The following is a 22,652-nucleotide window of genomic DNA, read 5'->3' on the forward strand; positions in this document are numbered from 1 at the left end:
ACAAGGGATCTCTCAGGAACCTCTCTGAAGTGGGCACTAATCTCATTGATGAGGGCTTCACTTTCATGACCTACTAATTTCTCAAAGCCCCTTCCTCCTAACATCATCTTCTTGGGGGTTATCATCTCAATGGATGAATTTGTGGGAACACAGACATTCAGAGTGCAGAATGATGAGTAAAATATTGTCAATCTGCCAAGAAAAGTTGGGTCACCGAGGCACGAAAGTCACTGTGTGCATCAGACAAGGAGGTGGGAGAGGGAGGCATGGAAATCCCAAATGTGGCCAGAGTTTCAATGGCCTCAGAGACAGGCCATAAAGAGAATATTTGCATGCCAGGGGAACAGATTTCATTCTACATGATTGCATTTTTGCAAAATCCATTCTCTGCTGTGGGGACTCATTGCATGGGAGCTAAATCAAGGAGAGGAAAATCAGAATATATCAATAATGCAGTGTGCTCACAAGGTCCCCAAAATAAATGGATCCAGAGGGATGCCAAGCCAAGAGGGAGCAAAGGAGAAGTCGCTCCAATTGGAACAGTCATGCTCTAGGAAACAGTGTGGTTGATTGCTTTTAATTTATCTGGGCCAAGTGGCCAGATAATTGTTCAAACATCATTGTGAATGTTTCACTGCGAATGTTACTTAGATGAGATTATCAGTGAAATCAGTGGACATTGAGTCAAGCACACTGTTCTTCCCAATGTGGGTGGACCCCATCTAATCAGTTGAAGGCCTGTGTAAAAGGCCAAACTCTCACAGGCCATGAGGCTCTCTCCAGCAGAGTACCCTTGGGTTCCATCTGTAACACTGGCTCTTCCCAGTTCCATGGTGGAAAGCCTTCCAATTTGAACTTCAACTTTCTCTTGAGTCCTTAGCCAGCAAGCCTTCCCCTTCAACCGTAGGACTCACCAAACTTCCACAGCCCCAAGATACATTATTTTAAAGGAATCTCTCCAATAGATAGATGATAGATAGATAGATAGATAGATAGATAGATAGATAGATAGATAATATATACATAGATAGATACTAGATATATAGATAAGATGATAGATAATTGATGATAGATAGAAGAATAAGAAAGATAGGTGACAGGAGGATGAGAGCTAGCTAGCTAGATTGATAGATATGTGATAGAAAGGTGATAGGAAACTAGATAAGATAGGTTATAGATAATAGATGATGGACGGATAGATGGATGGATGGATAGATAGATAGATAGATAGATGATAGATAGATAGATAGATAGACGATTTCCTATTGGTTCTGTTTCTCTGGAGTTCCTGAAGGCAAATTGCTTAGAGAGAAAGAAGCAGCATCTCGGCTCATTCACTCCATACAATGAACACCGAAGTGCACAGCTGAGTGATGCCCCATAAATGACATGGGAAAATCCAGGCACACAGCAAGGGTGTGTGTGGTGACAGTTATCTACCCTAGACTGCCTTTGATGACCTACAGAATGAAGACTACCCTCTGCTTCCACAGCTTCTTTGTTCTTTAAAGAGCTCCTTGATGGTGAAATGGGAATATTGGAATAAAATCCCTTCCCAGGGGCAGGGTCCTTGGACATGAAGATGATGTATTTGGTCCAGTTGACACACGGGCCAGTGACGGAAGTGCCCCTCAGGTTGACCTGGATCATTTTCCTTTTAACTTTTCAAATACTTATTTATTTATTTCCTTATTGAAAGAGAGTTAGAGCATGACCTGGAGAGGGGCAGAGGGAGAGAGAGTCAGAATCCGAAGCAGGCTCCAGGCTCTGAGCTGTCAGCACACAGCCGACACAGGGCTTGAATCCACGAACTGTGAGATCATGACCTGAGCCGATGTCAGAAGCCACCCAGGAGGCCCAGTCTTGGGTAATATTCCATCCACTCCCTTTCCCTGCCTGTGGCTGTAAAACCCATCTTGTATTCAGAGTAAAGTTCTCTCTCTCTCTTCCCTGTTGCAGGAGTCTTGAATAAAGTCTCACTTGCCTGTTCAGCTGGCCTGGTGTGATTTCTCCTATACAGGTCTGTGACCCATCTGGAGTTCTCTTTGAGTCCTGTCTCCATACAGCACACAGATCCCAACACATGTGACTTTCCTTTGCCAGCACATGAATGATTCCTAATGCTAGGTGTGTTTTTATTTTTGGCGTGTTTAGTTTTCAGAGAGAGAGAGAGAGAGAGAGAGAGAGAAAGAGGGGGAGGGGAAGGGAGAGGGAGAGGGAGGGGCAGAGAGAAGGGAAGACAGATGATTCAAATCAGGCTCAGTGCTGTCAGTACAGAGCCCAATGTGGGGCTCAAACCCATGAACCACGAGATCATGACTTGAGCCGAAGTCGGATACTTAACTGACTGAGCCACCCATGTTCCCCTGGATATGTTTTCATGCCTAGAATTGACATATCTCCTCTTGTTTAACGGTCACTTTTTACTGTTGCCCCTTTTGTATCTTATGCAGAGGAGGGAAGTAAAACCAAATGGGCCTGCTAGGAGGAAGCAGCTAAGAGTCCTTGGTCATCTGGTACTCACCCCAGTCCAGAATGGGAGCACCACCAGAAGCCTGGCTGCCTGGCAGTCACTTACAAGCCACACAGCTTGGGATCAATTTTAACCTATTACATGCTTTGGATATGTCATCTGTACCAAGGGCTGTAAGGGGTAATCATGTGAGCCATAGGGTTTTGGGGATTCGAGATAGCACCTGACACTTGGAATTGCCAAAGTGTGATTCTGATCTTTGTGCATCAGGTGAGTACCTGGAACCTAAGACTTGGAACAAGGAAGACCTTTCTAATTTGTGGGATCATCAGACAGTGAAGGGGCTGGTCTCTGAAGCAGTGCACACCCTATCCTGCTGCAAGATTTGTTGCTGACTCAGCAGGCAGCAGAAATGCTCCCCATGGTAGCCCACACAAGATGTCAGACAGTCCTCATCCCACAAAAGCTGGAGGAAGAGGTCAGGCAGAAGCAATATCCTGCCCACCCATGCAGCTTCTGTGTGGTCTGTGGTCTCACCTCACTTGTCCTTTAGCTAAATTATTTCTCTAGGACCTGACAGAGGTAGGGTCCTCTGGTTTTGGGGGAAAGGTGTCCTACTGTCTGGATATTGAGAGTCTGAGACCAGGATGCCAGCATGCTGGCATGCTTGGGTTCTGGGGAAAGCTCACACAGCTGAGAAAGAGAAATCAAAACAGCAAGCTGTGTACTGACTTCATAAGGCTGCTGATCCCATGGGCTCCACCCTAACCACCTCTCCAAGGCCCTGCCTCCTAATACCTTCCCAGTGGGGGGGGGGGGGGGGCTGGGGCTCCAACACAGGTGCTTGTGGGCAACACAACTCAGTTCACAGAAGAGGGGATCTCAGCTGTGCCCTGCCTGCAACTAAGGATCTCACCTTAAGAAGGCACCTAATGTCTCACTTGTCTCGGCCGATCCAAGCTTAGACTGGGAGCTTACAAAAGAAACACTTGCAAAATCCCTTGTCCCTCAGAGTGCCCATGCATCTGTGCTGGCCACTCGCGATGTGAAAGAAGTGTCTTCATAGGACCCATATAAATGAGGAGGACATGATACAAGCAAAAATGGGCCAGAAGGACAGCCAGTGGTCAAGTATGTAGTTACCTACTGGGAATTCTTCCTCTCCCTGCACCCCAGCTCCAGAATAACCCCACTCATCTCCCCCCACTTTCTCTCTTTCCCATGGTGACCCCATACCCTGAGAGCAGATGCAGGAGACATCGGCAGAGATGTGCCTCCACCTTATTGGGCCTGAAGTAACCAAACAAGGAAGTAGACAACTCCTCCCCCTCCAATTTACCCAGGAAACACCTACCTCATTTTATTGTGCTTTGCTTTCTTGATCTTTGAAGACACTACGTTTTGTGCAAATTGAGGGTTTGTAGGAACCGTGAGTAGAGCAAGTCTATGGGGGCCACTTTTCCTAGAGCATTTGCTGCCTCCAGGTCTCTGCTAACTTTTGCCCTTTACTATATTCTTTTCATTATTATATGTGCTCTGGTGATCTACAATCAGTGATTACCTATTGCTGAAAGCTCAGGTGAAGGTTAGCATTTTTTTCTAAAAAGAACGTGTTTTTTAAGGGGCACCTGGTTGGCTCAGGTGGTTAAGCATGTACTTCAGGTCAGGTCATAATCTCACAGCTCCTGGGTTCGAGCCCAGTGTTGGGCTCTGTGCTGATGGCTCAGAGCCAGGAGCCTGCTTCGGATTCTGTGTCTCCCTCTCTCTGTGTCACTTCCCCACTCATGCTCCATCTCTCTTTCAAGAGTAAAATGAATATATTAAAAATGTTAACGAGTGTAAAGTGCTTTTTAATTATGGTATGTACATTATTTTTTCAACATAATGCTATTGTGCATGATAGACTCCAGTCTAGTCATGACTTTCATACCCATTAGGAAACCAAAAGATTCATTTGAGCCGCTTTGTGGTGGCATTCATTTTTTTTTTTTTTTTTTTGCAGTGTTCTGGACCCAAACTCACAACTTCCATGCATTCCGGAGAATTTTCTCAATTCAGACCCCTCGGAAGAAGCCTGCAGTGGTTGTGCGGGATCAGGCATTGCAGCCAGATTTGGATGGAGGAAATGACTCTGGACTGTTCCTTCCTCAGGAGCTAAGGAATGACCACGGATGGAAGGACTGCACTGGCTCTCAGTGAACCTAACAAGGAGGCGGAATGTATCACATGCTGACCTCATCCCCCAAATCCATCCCCTGGGTGAGCTGGAGTAATCCACCAGTTAACATGCTGGACCACAAGGGGGAAAAAAAAAAAGATTATGATTTTGTGTTTTAATTAAAATGCAATGCTAAGCTGTGAACACAAGCTGACCTATTTCATTTTCATTTCTTATTGTCCCTCAAGTTGCCAGGCCACGCATTCTTTCTAAACCTGGTGATCTAAAGGACCACCTTTTCCTCCTGCACACTGCATTGCTGACCTTGCCGCACCAGATTTCTTCTCAAAGCTAGAACAAACAATCCTAATATTTGTATGTAACCACAAAAGACCCCGAATAGCCAAAGTAATATTGAAGAAGAAAACCAAAGTGGGAGGCATCACAATCCCAGACTTTAGCCTCTGTTACAAAGCTATAATCATCAAGACAGTATGGTACTGGCACATAAACAGACACATAGACCAATAGAATAGAATACAGACCCCAAAATTGGACCCACAAATGTATGCCAACTAATCTTTGACAAAGCAGGAAAGAGGAGCAATGAGTAAGACAGTCTCTTTAACAAATGGTGCTGGGAGAACTGGAGAGGAACATGCAGAAGAATGAAATTAGACCACTTTCTTACACCACTCACAAAAATAAACTCCAAAAGGACGAAGGACCCGAATGTGAGACAGGAAACCATCAAAACTCTAGAGGAGAAGGCAGGAAAAAAAACCCTCTTTGACCTCAGCCATAACAATTTCTTACTTGACACATCTCCAAAGGCAAGGGGATGAAAAGCAAAAATGAACTATTGGGACCACATCCAGACGAGTAGCTTCTGCACTACAAAGGAAGCAATCAACAAAACTAAAAAGCAAAGGATAGAATGGGAAAAGATATTTGCAAATGACATATTGGATAAAGGACTAGTATCTGGTATCTCCAAAGAACTCACCAAACTCCACACCCAAAAAAACAAAGAATCCAATGAAGAAATGGGCAGAAGACATGAATGGACACTTTTTCAACGAAGACACACTGATGACCATCAGACACATGAAAAGATCTCAACGTCACTCATCATCAGGGAAATACAAATCAAAACTACAATGAGATGTTATCTCACGCCAGTCAGGGTGGCTAAAAGGGACAGATCAGTACACTATAGGTACTGGTGAGGACGTGGAGAAAAGGGAACTGTCTTGCACTGTTGGTGGGAATGCAGACTGGTGCAGTCACTCTGGAAAACAGTGTGGAGTTGAGTCCAAAAATTAAAAATAGAACTACCCTATCGCCCAGCAATGACACTGCTAGGAATCTGCCCAAAGGATACAGGAGTGCTAATGTATAGGGGCACTTGTACCCCAATGTTTATAGCAGCACTTTCAACAATAGCCACATTATGGAAAGATCCTAGTCCAACCACTGGTGAATGGACAAAGAAGATGTGGTTTATATATACAATGGAATATGACTTGGAAGTGAGAAAGAATTAAATCTGGCCATTTGCAGCAATGTGGATGAAACTAGAGGGTATTTTGCTAAGTGAAATAAGCCAGGTAAAGAAAGACAGATGCCATATGTTTTCACTCCTATATGGATCTTGAGAAACTTCACAGAAGAACATGGGGGAGGGGAAGTGGAAAAAAAGTAACAGAGAGGAAGGGAGGAAGACCATAAGAGACTCTTAAGGACTGAGAACACACGAAGGGTAGATGGGGGTGTGGGGGAGAGGGGAAAGTGGGTGATGGGCAGGGAGGAGGGCACTTGCTGGGATGAGCACTGGGTGTAGTATGGAAACCAATTTGACAATAAATTAATAAATATTAAAAAAAATAAAAAATCAAACCTTCAAAAAATAAAATAAAAAATGACCTCCATGCAGGGGAAGGGTTTCTCCCCATGTGACCTATGGACCCCTTGGATCTCACTGCGTGCTTCTGAGGATTTGCCTTGCTTCCTCACCAGAGAACCACCTGGTATTGAGCTCCAGAATTTCTGACTTTGCACTCCCCTGTTTATAGAGTCCTAACGGTATTGAAACCATCTCCTTTATCACTGTCAGTGGTTTTGGGGAACAGATTTCTTGTTCAGTCCATTGTGACTGTTTCTACTCTTTCTCTTTCTGTCCAGCTACTTTTGTGGGGAGTGCTTTTCCTGTACTCTCCCTTTGTACCACACCCTCCCCCCCCTTCTCTGTCCTCTTGCTGCAAAAACAGCTCCTTACCCTCCATGGCTTCTCTCTCCCAGTTCACCTCTCCAGAGCACATTCCTGCTGAATTCTGAGGCCAAGTTATGCAGATTGTTAATGTCAATCCTCAGATCAATTTCCTGGGTATGCAAAATGGTTTGGAGATGATGTAGCTGCGTTTCAGAAGCTGAGAACATCCATGCTGTTCAGCCATCTTGGCCCCCTTTAAAACTATCCCTCAGTGGAGATTTATCTGATGTGTTCCGTCATAATTAGAAAGGGGTATGGGTTTGAGGAAATAACAGAGATGAAGTGTCATTCTCCTCACATATCAAGGGAGCATGCTATCAACACGATGTATCACTGTTGATAGTGACCATAATCACCTGGCTGAGTTCATGCTTGTCGGTGTCTCTACTGTGAACTGACTCTTTTCCTCACATTTCCATACTGTATTCTTTGGAAGGTGTCTCTACTGTGAACTGACTCTTTTCCTCACATTTCCATACTGTATTCTTTGGAAGGAAGCTACTCTCTGCAGCCCATGTTCAAGGCTCCTGAAAATAGAGTATTTACCTAAATTATTTAAAAATTTCCTACATGGAGAGTTGTCTCTTTTCTCCCATTTACTTATTCATTTATTAAGTCATTTATTTATATCAGTATGGAGCTCTAAATATGTCTTATTCTTGGCTTAAATCCAATACTAATTTATGGATTTCCCCCCTCAGATTGTTTAAGCTTTGTCTAGTGAAAGCTCTTTCAGTTGTGTCTTGTATACCTTTGACATGTCCCCCATCCTTTTCCAAGCTCTTCTTTCTTTGTGACACTACAAGATGTTCTTGTATATTCCCTGCCATAGCCCTGGAATCAGGCATTTCTCCTAGGACCCTTGCTTCCTTTTATTGAAGAATGGAATTAGAAACCAAGATATGGGTGAAAAGTGTGCTCCTCTCTACTCATGTATTTTTGTTTCTTGGCTCTCCCAGATGACAGAGAAGAAAATAGATCTATAGTTATCACTCTGTATATATACCCATGTGGATCTATCTATCCATATATATATATGTGTATATATATATATATATATACACACACACACACACACACATTTATGTATATTTATTCCCCCCTCTATATCTAGTATATCTGTGTGTATCGTCGTGAGGGTGTGAGGGGCTCCAAGACAAAGCAAGTAATGTCAACAAATTTCCTCAATTTTTGTTTTTCTGAGAAAGTCTATTTTTATTTCACTTAAAAGCATTTTTTTTCTTTTATTAAATTTTTTTTAACGTTCATTTATTTTTGAGACATAGACAGAGCATGAATGGGGGAGGGTCAGAGACAGGGAGACACAGAATCTGAAACAGGCTCCAGGCTCTGAGCTGTCAGCACAGAGCCTGACGCGGGTCTCGAACTCACGGACCGCGATATCATGACCTGAGCCGAAGTAGGCCGCTTAACCGACTGAGCCACCCAGGCGCCCCTGAAAAGCATTTTTTAAAGTTTTGTTTTTAATTTTTATTTTGAGAGAGAGAGATAGAGCAATAACTGGCCAGGGACAGAGAGAGAGAGAGAGAGAGAGAGAGAGAGAGAGAGAGAGAGAATGAATGAATATCCCAAAGCAGGCTCCATGCTGAGAGCAGAGAGCCCATTGCAGGGCTCAGTCTTCCTAAGCATGAGATCATGACCTGAGCCAAAACCAAGAGTCAGAACCTTAACTGACTGAGCCACTCACTTACCCCTTCTTTCTCTTTTTAAGAATAATTTTGCTGTCAGGGTGCCTGGTGACTCATTTGGTTAAGCGTCTGACTCTTGATTTTGATTCAGATCATGATCTCATGGTTTCATGAGACTTAGCCCCATGTCTGCCTTCACACTGATAGTCCAGAGACTGCTTGGGATTCTCTCTCTCTCTCTCTCTGCATCTCCCCTGCTCATATGTGTGAACTCTTTGTCTCAAAATAAATGAATAAACATCTAAAAAAAAGAATATTTTTTTTCTGGATACAGAATTCTATGTTAACTTCTTTCTTTTTTTTAAAAAAATTTTTTTTTCAACGTTTTTTATTTATTTTTGGGACAGAGAGAGACAGAGCATGAACGGGGGAGGGGCAGAGAGAGGGAGACACAGAATTGGAAACAGGCTCCAGGCTCCGAGCCATCAGCCCAGAGCCCGACGCGGGGCTCGAACTCACAGACCGCGAGATCGTGACCTGGCTGAAGTCGGACGCTTAACCGACTGCGCCACCCAGGCGCCCCTATGTTAACTTCTTTCAATACGCTAGATAGTTCACTCCATTCTCTTCTTACTGGCATGGTTTCTGAAGAGAAGTCCAATGTAAATATCACCCTGTTCTTCTATAAGTAAGACACTTCTTCCTCTCATTTCTTACCAGAGTTTCTCTTTATCTTTGATTTTCTACACTTTGAATATGATGTGCTTATGTATATATGGAGTTTTTTTTTTTTAAATAGTATTTGGTGTTTCTTGAGCTTCCTGTATCTGTGATTTAGTGTCTCTCTTTGATTTTGGAAAAGTCTCAGAAATTATTACTTCACATATTTCTGTGATTCCTGTCTCACCTTTCCTTCCAATATTCTAATTATATTTATGTTATTCCTTTAGTAATTGTCTTACAGTTTTGGACATTCTGCTCTTTTTCATTCATTCTTCATTTTGTGTTTTGGTTTTAGAAGTTCCTGTTGACTTGCCTTCACACTTACTGATCCTTTTCTTCCTTCTGTCCAGTCTACTGATGAACCCTTAAAGACATTCCTCATTTGTTACTATACTTTTTATTTCTAGCATTTCCTTTTAATTCTTTCTTAAAGTTTCCATCTCCCTGCTTACATTGCTACTGCTTTCTTGCACATTGTCCACTTTTCCCATTAAAGCCCTTATCATATTGCATATATTAATCTTTAACTCCCCCATATAATATTCCCAAAATGTGCCATATCTGAGTCTGGGTCTTATCCTTTCTTGGTCCCTTCTGACTGTTTATTTTTACTTTTAGCATGGCTTGTATTTTTCTGTTGAAAGGGGGATGTACAATATTGAGTAATAGAAACTAGAGTACATAGGCCTTTAGTGTGAAGTTTTATGTTTATCTGGTTAGGGGTTAGGCTGTGTTATAGCTGTAGGTGTCAAAGAATAAAACTTCTAGCATCTTTGTTTTGGTGTTCTCTGTTGTCAGCATCTTTGTTTTGGTGTTCTCTGTTGTCTTTGGGTTTTCCTAGAGACGAATTAAAGAGAAGCTGCCTTCTTTTCACAATAACCACCTATTATTTTGCACGAGTGCTCTTCATACAGTGTTAAGATGTGGTGGGAAAGGAAACCTTGGGTGGTTGTATGATTAGGTCTCAGTCTTTCAGTGAGCCTGTACCCCTGGGATATGACCTTCACAAGTGTCTTTCAGTTCTCTGTTCTGGTATTGCAGGGAAGGTATAGAGGGCCAGAGGTGGGTATTACCCTTCGCTCACATTTGTTGCCTTCCAAAAAAAAAGTTTCTCTTGAGGGCAGGCCTTGTTAAGAGCAGAATGCTGTGGGGGCATCTTTGTTTTTGTGTTCCCTGTTGTCTTTGGGTCTTCCTAGAGACTAATTAAAGAGAAGCTTCCTTCTTTTCACAATAACCCCCTATTATTTTGCAGGAGTGCTCTTGATACAGTGTTAAGATGTGATGGGAAAGGAAACCTTGGATAGTTGTATGATTAGGCCAGTCTTTTAGTTAGCCTGTACCCCTGGGATATGACCTTCACAAGTATCTTTATTTCAGTTCTCTATTCTGGGGTTTCAGGAAATGTGGAGAGGGCCACAGATAGGTATTACCCTTCCCTCAGGTTTGTTAACTTCCAATAAAATAGTTTCTCTTGAGGGCAGGCTTTGTTAAGAGCATAACGCTGTTGGGGGGTATTTCATAATGGTTACTTTCCCCTCCACTTGCCAGAAGCAGTAAGGGATTTTCCTCCCATCTTTCACATGAGAACCTGATTTGCGACTACTGGAGGTAAAACTCACAAAAGTGTGGGTCCCCCATAAGACCAGATCTCCAGGAGTTTTTAATTCTCAACTAGTTCTCAACTTACTTTTATTTGGTTCTCAATAATTTTAATTCCCAATTAGTTCACATGGTGCCTCCAGCAACTCTTGAATTACGGTTTAAAGTGTTCCTGTCAGCAACTCCTACTTGTGTCTTTCTGCTCAAGTAAGCTGTGTTTCTCTCTGTGTGCCACTCCAGTGTTGGGGGCAGCACTCTGCCCTGTGACCTCAATTCTCTTGTGGATCCTAGAAGAGTTTTGATTTCAAGTTTTTTTTTTTTTTTTCTTTTTGTGAGAATGGGAGTGATGACCTCCAAACTCTTTACATGCTGGACCAAAATTTGGAAGTCTACAATCAATCGCCTCTAAATCACGCAATCAACGTGGCTTATGCTGAGCACTTGCCTTGCATTGGGGAGTCGTTTTGGTAAGTACAAGGCAGCGGGTGTCTAGATGGCTAGAAGGCACCTTAAGGTGCTGAGTCTCTGGGGACACGGTGTAAAGACCTGTGTTGTCACAATTCATTGCTGGAAGAAGTAAGCATGGCCTTTGTGACTCCACTGGGAGACAGTCCTTGGCACCTGGCACCTGGCTTCCTCCTGGCTTTGATCTTATGCCTACTTCTTTTGCTATTTTTCCCTTATTTCCTTTCCGTGTAATAAATCTTAGCGACAACTATGACTATTTCATGAGTTCTGTGAGCTGTCTTGGGGGATCAGTGGGGGCCTGGGTACGTAAAAACAAAACAAAGGAAAACAAAAGAAAACCAGCAAACATGTTCAGATTTTAATAGAGGTATCGTTGAAACTGAAGATCACTTTGCGTAGTGGTTCGTCCGAACAATATTAAATCTTCTAATTGAGGGAAATGAAGATTTTTTTTTTTCATTTTATTCAGGCCTTTTAAAATTTCCTTCAGCAATACATTATAGTTCTCAGTGCACAACTCTGTTGTCTCCTTGGTACTTTATTGCTATTTTATTCCTTTTGATGCGATTGTAAGTGAAATTGTTTCCTTAATTCCATTTTTGTAGTGTTCATTTCTACTGTATAGAAATGCTACTGATTTTCACATATTGCTTTTATACCCTGAAACACTGTGGTGTTTGCTTTTTAGCACCAATAATATGTCAAGTTTTTTTCTTTTTTAAATATATAATATGCCGGGGTTTTTTTTTGAGGGGGGGCAGTGGGGAGGATGTTAAATCTTTGCATGTGTGTGTTCCAATCAAACTTTATTTATAAAAATAGGCTGTAGCTAACTGATTTCTACCTTAAATCAAAAACCTGGGGATAATTTTATCTGACCATGCAAGAGGCACTGAGGACAGAACCCAGTTGTGCTTCTTATGTAAGCAAATAAGTCTTTCTTCCTCCATTACTGCCTTTTCTTGCTTCATAGCTTAAAAGTCATTTTATTATTTTTACTTTATTTAATAAAATGTAAATATTTAAGGTATAAAATAGTATACTTTGAGATATATTTACATACATACATAGTTATGTTATATATATATATATAAATATATATAGCTATATATATAGTTATATATATAGTTACATATATATATATACATATATATATAGTTAAATGATTATTACAATCAAACCAATTAACATGTCCATCTCACATAGTTACTTTTATTTTTTGGCAGTGAGAGCATCTGAGAACTACTCTTTTTAAAATTTTTTTACCATTTATTTATTTTTGAGACACAAAGAGAGACAGAGCATAAGCAAGAGAGGGGTAGAGAAAGAGGGAAATGAATCTGAAGCAAGCTCTAGGCTCTGAGCCCGATGTGGGACTTGAACTCATGAACTGAGAGAACATGACTTGAGCTGAAGTCGGACACTTAATCGACTTAGCCACCCAGGGGCTCCTGAGAGCTACTCTTAAGGCAAATTTCTAGTACGCGATAGAATATTATTAACTATAGTCAATCTGATGCACATTAGACCTCCAGAACTTGTTCATCATGTATAACTGAAACCTTGCCCTGTTGACCATAAGGTAAACCATCCTTGCAACTGAGAATTCCACTTGTTCACAGTGAATTCAGCTTGCTAGTATTTTATGGAGGTTTTTTTGCATTTTTATTCATCAGGAATATTGGCCTGGAGTTTTCTTTCCTTATAGTGTCTTTTTCTGGCATTGGTATCAGGGTATTTTTGACCTCATCGAATTAATCGGGACATATTCATTCTTCTTCAAAGAGTTTTTATGGGAGGGATGATTTTGAGAAGGATTGGTGAAGTCATTCAGCCCCAGGCTTTTCTTTGTTGGGGGTTTTGTGATTATTGATTTAATCTCTTTACTATTTATGGGTCTATTCAGATTTTTTACTTCTTCATGAGTTAGTTTATGTTGATTGCATGTTTCTAGCAATTTGTCCATTTCACCTAGGTAATCAAATTTTTGGTGTATAATTTATCACAGTATTCTCTTATCCTTTTTATTTATGTATAATTGGTATAATCACTTTCATTTCTGATTCTAGTAATTTAAGTATTTTTCTGTTTTTCTTTTTTTGGTCAGTCCTGTTTGTCAGTTTTGTTGATTTTTTTTTCAAGGAACCAACTTTGGTTTCAGTGATTTTCTGTATTGTCCTCTTATTCTCTCTTTTATCTGTATCTGCTCTAATCTTTATTATTTCCTTCCTTCTACTAGTTTTGAGTTTAGGTTACCCTTTTAAAAAATTCCTTAAGATGTACAATTACGGTATTGACTTGAGATCTTTTTCAGTGTATGCATTTACAGATACAGATTTCCCTGCACTACCTTTGTTAAGCCCATGAGTTTTGGTATGTTGTGTTTTTGTTTGTCTTTGACTAAAGGCATTTTCATTTTCCTTGTGATTTCTTCTTTCACCCATTGGTTGTTTAAGCATGTGCCATTCAATGTCTACCTATTTGTGAATTTTCCAATTTTTCTTTGGCAACTGATTTCTAGCTGTGTTCCACTGAGATCAGAAAAGATGTTGTATAAGTTTGGAATCTTTTAAAATGTATTAAGACTTATTGTGTAGCCTGGGGAACCTGGGTGGTTCAGGTGGTTAGGCATGTCACTTTGGCTCAGGTCATGATCACTCGATTGGTGGCTTTGAGCACCATGTCGGGCTCTGTGCTGACAGCTCAGAGCCTGGAGCCTTTTACAGATTCTGTGTGTGTCTCTCTCTCTGCTCCTTCCCTGCTCTCTCTCTCTCTCTCTCTCTCTCTCTCTCTCTCTCTCAGAAAAATAAACAAACAAATAAAAAAACCACAGCAAAAAGACTTATTGTATAGCCTAACAAATAGTATCCCGGAGAATATTCCATGTTTTCTTGAGAAGAATGTGAATTCTTCTCTTCTTGGGTTGAGTATTCTGTATATGTTGGTTCTGTATGTATACAATTGGTTTATAGCATTGTTTAATTCCTCTGTTTCTTTATTTCTCATCTCTCTGGTTGTTGCATCCATTATTGAAAGTTAGGCAATTTTAGTCTCCAACTACTCTTGTAGAAAAGTTTATTTCTCCTTCAGGTTTTGCTATATATATATATTGGGGGCTGTGTTGTTGGTGCCTGTATGTTTATAATTGTTATATCCTCTTGTTGTGTTGAACATTTTATTAATAGTCTCTGTTTCTCATAACCTGTTTTGATTTAGAGTCTATTTTTTTCTTTTTCCTTTTTAAAAATATGTTTAATATTTATTTATTTTTGACAGAAAGAGAGAGAGAGCACGAGCATGAGTGGGGGAGGGGCGCAGAGAGACACACACAGAATCTGAAGCAGGCTCCAGGCTCCAAGCTCCAGTCTCCGAGCTGTCAGCACAGAGCCCGAGTGGGACTCGAACTCATGGATCCCGAGAGCATGACGTGAGTCGAAGTCAGATGCTCAACCGACTGAGCCACCCAGGCGCCCCTAAAGTCTATTTTTTTCTGATAGTAATATAGAAACCCAGCTGTCTTTTGGTTACTCTTTGCATGAGATACATTTTCCATCTTTTTACTTTCAATTTGTTGTGTGTACTTACATCTAAAGTGAATGTCTAGCATCTGGATGGAGGATGTATTTTATCCCACATTTCAATTTATGTTTTAATAAGAGGGTTATATTTTCATTTAACAAGTTTGGTAATAAAGAAGGATTTACTTCTCTTTACCTGTTTGTTTTTAGTACATCTTTTATGCTTTCTGTTCCTCAGTTTCTTTATTACTGCCCTCCCTTTTCTGGGTACTATACCACTTTGATTCCTTTTTTTAAAAGTTATTACAATTAACATATAAGAGTGTAATTTACATAATGCTGATTTAGTTTCAATAGTGTATACTCTGATCCTGTATGTCTCTATTCCTACCCCAACTAGTGTTGTCACAGATTAATCTTTATGCATTTCATAGCCATTAATATTGATTTAAAATAATTGTGTTCTGCATTTGGCTATTATATAGGAAAAAGAGAGAAGTTGCAAACGATACCAAAAGTACACTAATACTGGCTTTCATATTTACCCCTGTGGTTACCTTTACCAGTGTTCTTATGGTAACCTTACCTTTTTTCTTATGACTTGGAGTTATACTCTTTAGTGTCCTTTCATTTTAGCCCAAGAAATTCTCTTTAGTGCTCCTTTTTTTTTGTATTAATAACTTTTTAAACGTTCTTAAAATTTTATTTTTGAGAGAAACTGGTAGTGGGAGAGGGGCAGAGAGAGAGGGAAAGAGACAGAATCTCAAGCAGGCTCTACACTGTCAATGCAGATCCTGATATGGGGCTCAAATCCACAGCCATGAGATCCTGACCTGGGCCAGACTCAGTGCTCAAGCGTCTGAGCCACCCAGGCACCCCAAGGGAAATCAGCTCTTCATTTTAGGGAGGATCCTTTGTAGGTGATGAATTAGTTTTCTCTTCCTGCTTTCTAAATTCCTTCTTTGGGTTTCAACAAGTTGACTGTAAAATGTGTCATGGTGTAAATCTCTTCGAGTTTATCCTCCTTGGAATTGATTGATCTTCTTGGATGTATACATTCATGTATTTCCTCAGACTTGAGAACTTTTGGAACGTGATTTCTTCAAATATTTTATCTGCCCTTTCTATCTCTCCTCTTCTTTGGAACTCCTAAAATGAGAATGTTGATGACTTTGATGATGTCCCACAGACTGTTCATTTTTATTCATCCTTTTTTTCCTTCTTCTCTTCAGACTGGATAATTTCAAGTTCACCAATCCTTTCTTCTGCTTGCTCAAATCTGATACTGAACCTCTCTACTGAGTGTTTAGTTGTAGCTATTGTACTCAGCTTGAGAATTTGTTTGGTTTATTATTAAATTTCCTATGTCTTTATTGATATTCTCATGTTTTTCTTACATTATTTTCCTTATTCCCTTTAGTTCTTTGTCCAAGGTTTCCTTTAAATTCATTGTACATCTTTAAGAGAGTTGATTTAGCATCTTTGACAAATAAGTCTAATATTTAGTCTTCCTAGAGGATGATTGTTTCTAAATTCTTACATTTTTCCTGAAAATCAGCTGTATTTGCCTGTTTCTTTGTGTGTTTTACTATTTTTTGTTCAAAACTGGACATTTTGAGTGTCGTGTAATTCTGAAAAAGTAATCCTCTCAGCCTTCGGTGATTGCTAAGTCTTGCTTGTGAAGGGTTGAGTTTATCCATTTGTGACTTTTCCAAACTTGTTCTTTCTTTTCTTTTCTTTTCTTTTTTTGTAAAGTGTCAATTCCTCATTGTATGTAGTAATTGAAGTTTACTTTCTGTTATCTCTGTGATCAGCCAGTGGCCTAAAAACAGTTTTCTTAAATGTCAGACTCCCAAAAGAGCAGGGGGAAAGTACTGCCTTTTTAAATCTCCTGGGAGCTTCTCCAGTCTTTGAGGGTTAAAACTGTGGCTGCCAGTTTTTGTGCTGGCCCCTCAGTGATCAAAAGGAGCATCGGCCCGAAGAACACACAATCTAGATGTAGGGAGGGGAAGGTCCTTACTGCCCACCCTGGCTCCAGAAAGCTGTACCAGGAGCAAGTTCAGCTTCCCCCAATGCCTCCTACCAGGAGGATGGGGAGTAACACCCCACCAAATGCTGAAATTTGCTAACATTTACCAGCCTCTTCATCATCTTCTTCCCTGGGTGTTTGAAATGTTTGACTTACTCGTAGAGTTCCAGAACATTTGATTCAGGACAATTATGCCAGTTCAATACCTGTTTATGTGGAGGAATGGATCTTTGGAGTTTCCTACTCTACCATTTTCTTTCTGTAGGTAGGTTTTTACTTCTCTTGAGTAGATATCTGGGAGTGAAATGGGAAGTACATGTTTAATTTTTAGGAAACTGCCAAACTGCTCCACAGCATGGTTTCCAAAGTACCATTTAAATTTTTTTTTTAAGGTTTATTTATTTTTGAGACAGAGAGAGACAGAGCATGAACGGGGGAGGGGCAGAGAGAGAGGGAGACACAGAATCGGAAGCAGGCTCCAGGCTCTGAGCCATCAGCCCAGAGCCCGACGCGGGGCTCGAACTCAAGGACAGTGAGATCGTGACCTGAGCTGAAGTCGGAGGCTTCACCGACTGAGCCACCCAGGCGCCCCCCAAAGTACCATTTTAAACAATCCCACCAGAAGTGTGTGAGAGATCAGTTGCTCTGTATCTTTACCAGTGATACATATAGTCAGACTTTAATTTTAGATATTGTGGTAATTGTGTAGACATATCCCATTGTCATTTTAATTTGCATTTCCCTAATAACTTGTGATGTTGAACATATTTTCATATGCCTTTTCCATCTGCATTTCTTCTTTGGCAAAGGATCGGTTCAATCTTTTGCCCATTTTTACTTGGATTGTTTGTTTTTTTCTTAGTATTGAAAGTTGAGACATCTTTATATATTCTGAGTAAAACTCCTTTATTAGGTATTTTATTTGGAAATATTTTCCCCTAATCTGTGGTTTGCCTTTTCATTCTTTTTATTATTATTATTTTTTAGAGAGTGAGAGAATGAGAGATTGGAGGAGAGGGGTGGAGGGGGAGAAACAGAATTTTAAGCAGGCTCCACGCTCAGTGCAGAACTCAGTGTGGAGCTCTATGCCATGACCCTGGGATCATGACCTGAGCCTAAATCAAGAGTTGAACTCTTAACCTCCTGAGCCGCTGAGGAGTGTCAACCTTTTCATTCTTTTAACATATCTTTCAGTGTCTATTCTTAATCTCCTATTGATTATTCTCAAAATGTAGATTATCTCATTTACTTATCAGAAAATAGTAGAGGAGCTATTATTGCAGTTTTGCAGGTGAAGAAACTAAAGCTCGGAGTTTTCCACTTGTTCAAGGTCATGTATTAGTAAGTAGTGGAGCCATAGGTTGAAACTAGGGCCTTGTGAATCCATGGACTGGGCTCTTAACCCCAGTTCAAGATTAACACCGACAGTTTGGTTGTGGAGATGAAGTTTCCTTCTGGATAAATGTTTGGCACCATAACCTCTGCCGCTAGAATGATGCAGGTCTGCCAAGCCTCTTCCATGCACCCACTTTCCCATCTTCTTTTCTCCAGACTGGTTGAGGAAATGAAGGAGATGTGTTATGAACTGGAATTAGAAAATGAGGATGTTTATGTGGCAACAACCTTTGGGGGACTTCATCCAACTATTAGTGAGGAAGCTACAAGGGGACAACAAAGAGAGCGAGTGCATCATTGACTCTGTGAGTCCTGGGCCCCTCCACGTGGGCTTGGCCCTGCAGACCTCTCAAACACTCACATCCGTGATCTCAATGACACATGGGGAAAAACTGAGCATCCCAGAATCCAGGGCACTCAAGAGCCCACCTTCAATATCCCAAACTCTCCCTGGTAACTCTGATAGCCTGAGGCTGCCAGCACAGTTAGGCAAATGCAACAGAGGAAATTGTTGTCTATGGGACAAAGTCTGACCCCCAAAGATATGAGAGTAGGATATTAAGAACTGGCATTTACAGAGTACTTCCTACCCTCTGTGTCCTATGGTGTTTTTTCCAAGCAGTTTCCTCCTTGCTGCTGTGGCTCCAGCCTCCGCCAGATCACCCTTCCAGTATTCTAGTTTTGCTGGCGGACCCTAAACCCTAGTTCTGGGACCACCACTTCCTCCATTTGTCCTTTTAGTCTAGTAATGGCAGGGGCTTCCTGCTGTTATTAATCTCTGGTTTGACTCATAGCTTCTCAGCTCTTTCATCACCTGTGCAACCAACTGCATGCATTAAATTCTTTTTGTTGAAATGTCAAAAGAAAGAGAGAAAGGGAGAGAGGGAGGTAGCTATATGGAAAGAGAAGGAGAGAAAGAGACAGAGAATGAGTAATTGAGAACATTTTCCCAATAAGGGAAACAAGTGATCTTATACATTCAACTTGCATATATGGAAGTGTGATGGTATAATTGCAAACTTATTTTTAATTTTTAAGTGTTGTATTCAATTTTTAGAGAGAGAGAGTATGTGGGGAGGGACAAAGAGGCAGGTGGCAGAGTATCTGAAGTAGATTCTGTGTGGACCGTGGAGAGCCCAATGCAGGGTGCGAACTCCCGAATCTTGAGATCACCCAAGCACCCCTGCAAGCATATTTTTAAAAGAAACTCTTGAAAAATCATCCTGAGGTGTCTTGGCAGGCTACGAGCTGCTATAGGAATTAAATTTGGGATAGTTTGTTTGGATCAAAAGCTGATGAAGAAAGTGTAGGTGGCCAGGATGGATACCAGGTTGGCCTTAGGATTGTGGTCAGATGACTGATGAACAGATTTCAGGAGACAGATGGTGTTTCAGAGGATGCCATTCCGTCTGGAATTTCAGGTCTACAGGGAAGTGAGCGATGGAGTTGGTGTCATGTCTGGTGACTCACAAGTGTCTGTCTGCCAACTGGCACTTCCTACTTGCAGATGCCTAGCAACCAGTCTGAGATCACACAGCGGGTAAGTGGCAGGACAGGGGTTGCAGCCCAAGCAGCCTGACCTCAGATTCCATGCTCATCATCGCTTCTTATTGCTCAGCTGCCACCGCTGCCTACATAATATCTCCCTGGGATAAGGAGGGCAGCAGGACTGGATTTGGCTAAAGAGACCTGACAAGGCCAAGGGGCCTTGGGCCCTGGCCCCTTGGCTCTGTGTGTGTGTGTGCGTGCACGTGTGTGCATGAGTGGATATCTGTCTGTGTTTCCTGTGTCTCTCTGTGGGTTCATATCTGTCACTAATGCACCTTGTGAAGACTCCACACTGCACTGAATCTGTGCAAAAATTCCCTTCCCAGGTGGAAAAGGTGGTGAAAAAGCTGACCCTCCAGATGCCCACAGCTCTTCACTGGGGATGTGTTTGGGGTGCCAAGACCTAGGAGACCGTCAACCCAACGGATGGATGTGTGAGTACACTTCCTGCACTCCCTCCTGCTCTCCCTCCACCTTCCCCCTCCAAGGCCTCCTCTCTCATCTACTCCACTTGTTGTCTGGGATCCTGGCTTAGGGAGCCTCTACTTGCACACAGAATGGTTGCAGTCAGTTTACACTCCCTCCACAGGAATGGCCCAGAGGGGAGCTGGAGCTGGGAGGAGGGAGGATTCCAAAGGTCTGGAGCCTGCTTCAGAGACTGGGACCAGAGCTAACATCCCCATGCAAGAAATGAAGCCATTCCTTCCCCCTCCACGTGTCAACAATAATCTCAGCATGGGCGTTCCCTTCTTGAATATGTGACACCCCACTGTTGGGAACTCTTCCTTGAATCCCATGTTTGTCAGATTTTCTGGACCTTGACCTTTTCATGTCATGACCCAGTATGCGCATATCATACTCACACACACACACGCACGCACACACACACAAACACACACCTACCTGAAACAACACTTACTCCTACAGGTGCCTACTCAGTTTTCCGTTTTGCCCTACGTATAGCATCCCTCAGGGGCTGCAAAAAACAGCACGCTCAAATGGGTCAGTTGAAGGGAGTTTAAAGAAAATAATTGACAAAGGGGTAGACCGGGTGTGGGGACACAAACAAGGGGATCGTCAGGCAGAAACATGAGCTGCTACCACTTTGAGGCCTGTTTGGGGAATCCCTGAAGGGAAGCTGTGTGGACAGGGTTGCCTGGGTGCTGGGCCCTTGGGCAGGGAGGGTGTACCGTGCCTGTGGTAACAAGCAGGGTGCTGGCCTTGCTGCCTCATTCGACCTCCCAGTCCCCATGGTGGAGGTTCGCCCATTGCTGGCTCAGAAGGGAGCAGCCCCTGGTTCAATGAGGAAACTAGACCACCATGGATACATATTATGGAATACAGAATACATTAGAGGGTTGAGACATTATGCAATTGTGAGAGATACTAGGAAGAAAAATCCAGAAAAGTGGTTAGAGAAAGTCACGAGACAGGCCCCAAGAACCATTGAAGGAGAAGATAGATCCTCTCAGGAACCTAGAGGCCAGTGTCCACAGCTGCCAGAGTGGGGCCACCAAGAGCTGGTGGCAGAGTCTGTAGGAAGCTGTCACCTTTTGTTTAGACACTTCCTTAGGTTCACAGACAAGAATCTGGTGGTGGCCCAGGTTGATGGGAGTGAGGCTGAGCCTGTGTGGCACCCCACACTTGCCATTCCTCATGACTGTCCTGAGGACCTCTGGGATGATGGTGGTTGCTTCAATGCCTTCCCCCCTGGTGCTTTCTGTAGACAGGATGCTGGAGGCAAAGGTACAGCTCAACAAAGTTGACAGTGAACAATCCTACTCAGTTCTCGTTGAGCCTCCCGAATGGTGTGCTCAGGTGATAGTTACTTCAGGGCTTTATGAGATGGCCACATCACGTGCAAGTGACATTGTCTGGAAGAATTGGAGGTATTTGGGGCTGATCGAGGGAAAAGATAGGACTATGAGAAGTAGAAACACGCAACAGGCTTCAGGATGCGACATCCCCTTAGTGGGAGACCATCCAGAGACGGTAGTGGGGTGGTCTCTACTCAAAATGGGAAGGGTGCAAAGGAACTTTTGGAGGTTGGGTGATCAGACAGGGCGGGCTCCCGAGTCCTCGCAAAGTTATTCAGCAGCAGAGCAGTGATCTTTGGGTCAGAGGTCTGGGAAGGCAGCAGCTGTAAATGCATAGTCCATCTCTCCCAACGATAATAGCTGTCAAGTGGGTGATGCAAAGCAAGAAGACTTTAAACAGCTAAAGTCTGCTTGTTTGGACTACATTTAAAATAATTGGAGACATAAATGGGTATCCAGCAAGCATTTAAGCTGACAGGTCTCACCCTGCAGTGAAGACTTGAACAACTAGAGGCCAATACACAAAGACCAACTTTGGCTTGTTTATAATACAGATTTATACCTGTGACACATCTGTTTTTCTAGTTGATAGAACCCTGGTCTTTGAAGTGCCACAACATGGTGTTTTTCTTATTTGGTCTATAAAGCTTCTCAAAAAGTGATTTACACCTTTGCTATTCTTAACTAGAAAATTACCTGGGTGTGTCACTGTGTGTGAGGTAACCGTGTGGCTACGCCACTAGATTGCTTGTGTCTGTCCAGCCCACAGTTTCACTCACAAGCCTTATGCTACATACTGACTGTGTGCCCCGTGGGTGTAGCAGATCCAGTAGGGAGCAGGGGACCAAATCCTGTCCCAGGCCTCAGGGAGAAGCAAATAATACTGGAATGCTCAACTAAGTGAATATCTGTAACAGTCATGCAAGGTTTGAAGAAAGGTAGAGGATGCTATCAGGACACTGGAGGGATATGTTATTGGTGAGGAGTGGGCAGGAATTAGGGT

General features: G+C 42.1%; 1 protein-coding gene across 2 annotated transcripts in view; it reads left to right on the forward strand.

Moving 5' to 3' along the window:
* LOC131506555 (cytosolic 10-formyltetrahydrofolate dehydrogenase-like) overlaps positions 1-22,652 on the forward strand; it is a 38,549-nt gene that overhangs the window by 2,382 nt on the left and 13,515 nt on the right. Inside the window, exons 2-4 of one of the 2 annotated variants that reach the window (XR_009259067.1) lie at positions 11,211-11,341; positions 14,623-14,769; positions 20,159-20,266. The gene's annotated coding sequence lies outside the window, so the exon portion shown is untranslated. Of the gene's footprint in view, positions 1-11,210; positions 11,342-14,622; positions 14,770-19,620; positions 19,825-20,158; positions 20,267-22,652 lie in introns of those variants that run through there. The other variant, XR_009259073.1, reaches the window with a different exon arrangement.

The sequence above is a fragment of the Neofelis nebulosa genome, chromosome 1 (genome assembly GCF_028018385.1).
Source record: "Neofelis nebulosa isolate mNeoNeb1 chromosome 1, mNeoNeb1.pri, whole genome shotgun sequence".
Taxonomy (NCBI): Eukaryota; Metazoa; Chordata; class Mammalia; order Carnivora; family Felidae; genus Neofelis; species Neofelis nebulosa.